Source organism: Cydia splendana, chromosome 20 (genome assembly GCF_910591565.1).
Source record: "Cydia splendana chromosome 20, ilCydSple1.2, whole genome shotgun sequence".
NCBI lineage: Eukaryota > Metazoa > Arthropoda > Insecta > Lepidoptera > Tortricidae > Cydia > Cydia splendana.
The window spans coordinates 11279446-11286033 of NC_085979.1; positions in this window are offsets into that span (position 1 = coordinate 11279446).

Here is a 6588-nt window from a genome sequence, read left to right on the forward strand (position 1 = left end):
TAATAAACAGTTCTGTACTGGGGGAAAAAATGAAGTTTTAGTAGTAATCATGGAAGTTTCACTATTTCTGTAAAATTTATTTATTTCTACAAACAGCTCAGTAATACTAAATCTAATTTCAGCAAACAGACTTTAGTAAATGGAGCATTAAACAAAGTTCAGTATTTGTTACAATCCATTTTTATTACTACTAAAGTTCTCCGATTTTTACTAGTAAAGTTTGTGATTTTTGGAAAAAAGCATTTGTGATTTCAAGTTATGATTTTAGTAAATGTCTCACTTACATAGTTTTGTAATATCTAAAAAACGAGTTCGCGGGAATAACATATTACCCCATTTAAAATAACAATTCAGTTGTTACTATAGCGACATTACAAAGTTTACTGGTATTTAGTAGATAGACTTGTTGTGTTTATGTTCATTGTTGTACCAATCACTAAACGAGTTTTGTAATACCAACACAGCGAAACGAATGTTAGTGATTTTAGTAAAATTTACTACTTGCTACGTTCATTTGGTTAGACTTAGTATTGTGTCGGATGTCGGGCGGGCGTGTCTCGTGTCTTCTTTGTTTAAAACATACTTAAGTTAAATAATAAATTTAGGATATATTGTGGGCCATGGACATATTAACCCGCGACCTACTGTGTAGTTGGTGTCTACAGGAATATATTGTTCTGCAACTTCGAGCTAGCTGTTGTTATTCTAGTGATAATGACATCATAGGTAAATCTAAACTGTTTGCAATTCCAACCTCCCTAGTACAGGTGCGCTGCGAGAGCATGTTGCGCGCGTAATAAATACTAGTCTCTTTCTGACTGTATAGAAAGTAATGGGTAGAATATCTCGACAGGCTTTTATAGTGCCTCTTTAGTACAGAGATATACTACCAAACGCTTTTTTATTCATACAGACAGAAATAGAGACGGGTAGCTACCACGCGCGCGACATGCTCTCGCGGCGCCCGTTTGCTAGGGGCAGAGGAATTGCAAACAGTTTAGTTTTTGCCTGTGACGTCATTATCTCTAGAATAACAACAGATAGCTTGGAATCGCAGTACAGTTTAGTAAAACCTATGACGTCATCGTCTCCGATATTGCTAAAGCACGCTTAGAATTACAAAACGGTTAGTTTTCACCCATGACGTCATCACCTCCGATATTGCTAAAGCACCTCTCGGAATAACAAAACCAAATTTCTGAAATTACTCTAGCATACTTCAAATTACAAATATAGAAGTTGTATTTCCTACTAAATGGAAATTGCAAAAGTCAATTTGTTCCTATTAGTTGACTCTCCTTGTCCCCGGATTAAGTTTTATTTTTGTAATTCTAAGTGTGTTTTTGTTAGTTTTTTTTCTCAGTGTGCCTGTATGTACTCCTAACTGGTTCAAAAAGGGCTCTCTTTACTTGAGAAGAATGAAATAACTATAACATTCACAAATAAAGCCAATATAATATTAAAAATAATCCCAATAAAAATGTCGTTAGCGCGATGTAGAAATCACCGCTCCCGGTACAGCGCCATCTCGCGTGATATTTGGTAAACATGTTTGTAAGACGTACGCATGGTCTAATAAAACATCTTCAGTCTTCCATTCCCAGAGTGACACGCGATTACGTCACAATAACATTGCCACTTTATTTCAACATAACATGTTACATGGGTACATTATACCTATGGTTAATAAGTTAAAATATTTCTTTATAATTTTATAATTTTCATTTATATGTATTTTAGCTTAAATTTTACAATAACACGTCATTTTTAATTACTCGTTAGCAATATCTTCCGATTCACGAAAGAAATTTCAGACTTTCGGGTAATTCTGTTTATACTACTGGCAACACAGGATAGCGCTGTGGACATTTGACAATTCGGATCTAGATAACTTCATGCCCTGACCGTCATCCTTGTCGAACGCGTGTTAATTGTTATTTCCTTCTCGCTCAGTGTCAGCAGTCGCAGTGTTTTCCAAACTTTTCACGTCGTAAGCTTGGTAATTAATGTGTAACTGTGAATTAGTTTTTTAAACGTTTGTCTTGTATAGATAAATAAAGTTTAATTTAATACATTAGATTTGTTTTATTTTACTATGTTTCTACATGAATAACTTAAAATTAATGCCGTTAAAATAATTTTCACCGTTGGTTAAAATTCTCCCACATTTCAAAGTTTGAGAACCTGTAAACAGCATGATGACGTAGGCGCGTGTCAGTTAGGTCATACGCGAATCTCGGAATGGAGTACCAGGCGGAGTATATTATTATACCATGACTCTACGGAAGTACGGACGCGAACAGTGCCACCTAGTGCCACCCTGGAATACTTTTCCAAATAGAATATTTTTTGTTAAGTTTGACGTGTCTCGTTAAAGTCTGTTACTTTTGCTACTGACTATACCTTGGGTATATTTATGAGTTTGACATACTTATCGACTTTTATTTCTACTATATATACTAGGAATTATGGGCACACATGTTCAACCTTGCCTATTTATAGAGATGCTATGCCATTATTGTCATATAATCCTCAGATGACGATGAGAATTGATATTACGCATAATTTTGTAAAGTAGTCAACTATTTACAATATTTTACATCACGATTCCAAGCGTTTTAGCACATAGGTATTATGATTGTTGAATCATAACTAGGAACCACAATAATAACTATTATTAATCATTATTAATTTTTCTTCCGGTGTCTCATCGCCATTGACATGTTATTATAAAATTGCATGTAAATGGAAGGTTGTGTAGTTTGTACCTAATCATGTAAGCTAGAATACTACAATGTTTATTCTATTTTAATGTTGATAATTATGGTGTTTTCCGTATTCCTGAGAGTATTTATTTACAACAACACACGAGAGAGGACAAGGGCGAGGCGAGGAGGTCGCGAGATGCATAAACATATAGTCATATACATATATATGTAGTAGGTTTAGTAAGGAACACAAATGTATGGAACAGCATGCACTTTAGTCTCAGGCGATGCCGCTTGGGACGATTGTTCCTTAGGTCAAACAAAGTTGATCTGGCCCGGTCGCCGGGAGATCGTACCATGCAGACTCCCCAAAAAGGGGGGGTGAAAGGGTCGGCTCCCCAGGTCCAATCTATGCTATATTCCTTCCTAGTCTTAGCAACTAGGGCAAGTTATATATTATTTTCGTATAATTTAGGGACGGGGAATTCATTTTAGAAAAAAATATTATACCTTTCCATACAAAAAAAATATTTTTGTACGAAAAATTAAAATGTTGTGTAATTTTTTTGTGACAATTTTGGATGTTACACTCACAGTGTGGCGATTTGCACTAAATAAAAATATGGACGATGTAGCCCATGTATTCTTTATTCTGGAAAATATCACTTTAAAGTAGGCATTCATACATTTTTTCATAATAAAAAAATAATTTACAGCGCGTGGCGGTAACGATTTCCATACAAATGGAACTATGCCCAAAGTCAAAGATTAAAAATGTTTACTAAAACACTGAATTTGGCATTTTAGTTTAAATACCTATAATGTTTTCATAATTTTTCTATAAGCCCTTTATTGGTACAAATTTGTTGTTTTTATTTTTCTTCCATACAAACGTTCTCCCCCGCATTTCCCCCAGGCATCGCCTGAGACTAAAGTGCATGTTAAATGACCTTACTCAACCTACTATAAAGACTCTAATCCTGCATCCTCTAACGTAATTAACGTATACGTAACCAATGACGTTATTCATAAAGGTCTATCAAATCAAATACCTACACCGTTGATAGAGATGTAGTGCATAATTGTTTTCCATCGTATTTTCTCGGAAACGTTCGTATTTGTCATGCTACTTCAGTCAACCTTAGTACTTTTTGTACCGAGACCGACTGAAATAGCAAGACACGTTCGTAAGTTTCCGTTAAAATACGAAGGAACATAATTATGCACTACGTCTGTAATCGTGTGTTATTAATTTGAAAGAAACCGACTTTTTAAAACAGTTTGAAATGCCATTACACGAGAGTAGCTAAACGCGATTGTTCTGCGTAACGAAATACCCAGTTGCATTTTTCCCGATTTTATATTTTAATCAATCGTAAATTTTCATAGAACATACTACGTTTTATTATGTGTAAATCCTAATCGATTTTTTCCCCAAAGTGTAATATTTTCAGGGTAGTCAGTGTACTCACACTAAATAGGTAGGTTTGGTTCGTTACGAAATTTCGGGTCGGTTATAAATGCGCGGAAATTATACATGAAACAAATAATATTTAAATCTTGATCACTTTAATACCACCATTTCTATAAAACGTGACCTAATTTCAATGTCTTGAGCATGAATGCCATTTGCATGTAACCCAATTCTTACGCCTTGTGATTTATAACAATAATTCAGGCGCATTATGAATTTAAAAGACAATGAATCGCTTAAAACACCAGCACGTCTCAAAATGGGTTTAAGCCGATTCAAATTCGCGAATATTTCATACTGATAGCAGAGACGAGTTAAAAGTAAAGAATAGCAATCATCCACGCCCTTGCCCCATTTACTTGGTTTGGCGGAGCACGTTCCTTTATCCGCTGTAGTCGCCGGACTCGTCATTCCCTTCTCTCCTTTTAGTATTGTCTCCTATCTTATCTTACACAGTCCATACAGCAGGCTGCGTCATGAATCGACTGTCACATAATAGAAAATTGTCCTACGTACAGAACATGTTGACAGTTTGGGGCTGGATCAATATGTACGATTGTCTCTAAATATTTCTTTATATATATAGAGTTAGGCCAAGACAAGTCTGCAACGATTCTGGTAGCACACGCAGTGCAAGTGTTATTTTAAACGTCACACTTCTATAAAATGATGACGTATAAATAACACTTGCACTGCGTGTGCTATCAAAATCGTTGCAGACTTATCTTGGTCTAACTCTACTGCTCGGAACAGTCGTGAGAAATGCGCGCCCGAGTGATCCGAGTACGCGATTGAGTGAAATACTTACCACTGCTATTATATTAGGTATGAATTTATGACGCTGCTTAGGGAAGTAGGTAATAATAATAATAAGATATTGAATTAGGGTACGAGTAGGGTATACGAGTTATTTCCTCCTGAGACCCAGAAGCAATTGTTTTGTTTTTGAAATTGGAACCCTTAGTTACACAATAAAAGTTCAAAATATATTTTATCTACACACATATCATAAACTCTCTATGACGCCTTCAAAATCCGTAAATAATGGCCCACATTACGATAAACTGTTTTGTTACAGCAAATTTATTATCTGTGAAAATGTGGTAATAGCTTCATTACTATATCAAAATCGATTTGGTAATGCATTCAAATTTCGAACATCTCTGAAAAAAAAAGCAATTTGATTTGACCCCTATTCTAATATCAGTCGAGATGACGTTTTATTCGAAATCAAATGACAATTGCATACAATATTGACAAATCCTGCATATAAGTTGGTATCGGACGATATGGTAATCGACCCCGACCCTAGTTTGTCTCTGAATTAAAAAAAACTACGGATGCGTGACATGCGTGAAAATAGTTTTCTTTTGCTGCCATTAAATTTGACGTACAGTTTATATTTTAATTAATTTGTAAGTAAAAAATAATTTTTTTTGTTGTTTTTAAAGTAACTATAACAAAAGTTTCGTGTAAAATGTGCGATAAAGATATTTCGGAGACGCCATCTCATATCCGCGAGTTCCGCCAGCGATGAAAGTGCCCCAATGTCGGCTGTAATATGAGGTTAGTCAATATATCATAGAAAGTTTATAATATGTGTGTAGATAAAGCAGTGTATGTAACTGTACATAATTAGGCATTAAAACACTCGTGTGATACTATTATGAAACTCATTTCATTCGTTTCATAAACCCACACTCGTATTTTAATGCCTTTCATTATGTAGCAGTCACATAAACTACTATTGGAATACGAGTATGTAAAAACAATTGTACGCAGGGATTTAGGAGGATAAGCAGAGGCAAATGTTAGTCCCTACCTACAAAATGTGGAAATTGAGATTTCGTTGATGTGACAACATTTACAAGGACTTAATTTTTTTAGAAAAATTACCAGACCTTATTTTACACTTGTCTGTGCTAATAGCTAATAGCCTAAACAACGTATGATTCTAGCTAAAGATGCAAATGGTCAAACAAATTTAAACTACAAATGAAAGGGGATTAGATTTATGATCGCTTGGCAAGGATATTCAAATATGTAATTTCTGTGATAGTATGCATTATAGCAGTTAGTAAGTGAAACGAATGTAAGTTTCCTGACATCGTTTAGCACACGATCAATAACGGCCTTAAACATGCTAGAACTGCTAGGTCTGCTAGAAGTAGGATAATGTTATTAGAATTTATTTATATTTATATTAAACAATAATAGTTTTAAAGGCGATTCTTATTTTCTATGTAAAAATATGAGAATAATCAATAGAATCAGGCGTTTCTTTGCGGGAATAACCATATGAATTAGAACTAAAATATTCCTTTGCTAATCCGCGAAATAGTAACATGCGTTACACTTGCTTTATTGTGATGTCCTATAATATTAGTGGACGGTTTAAATTAAATA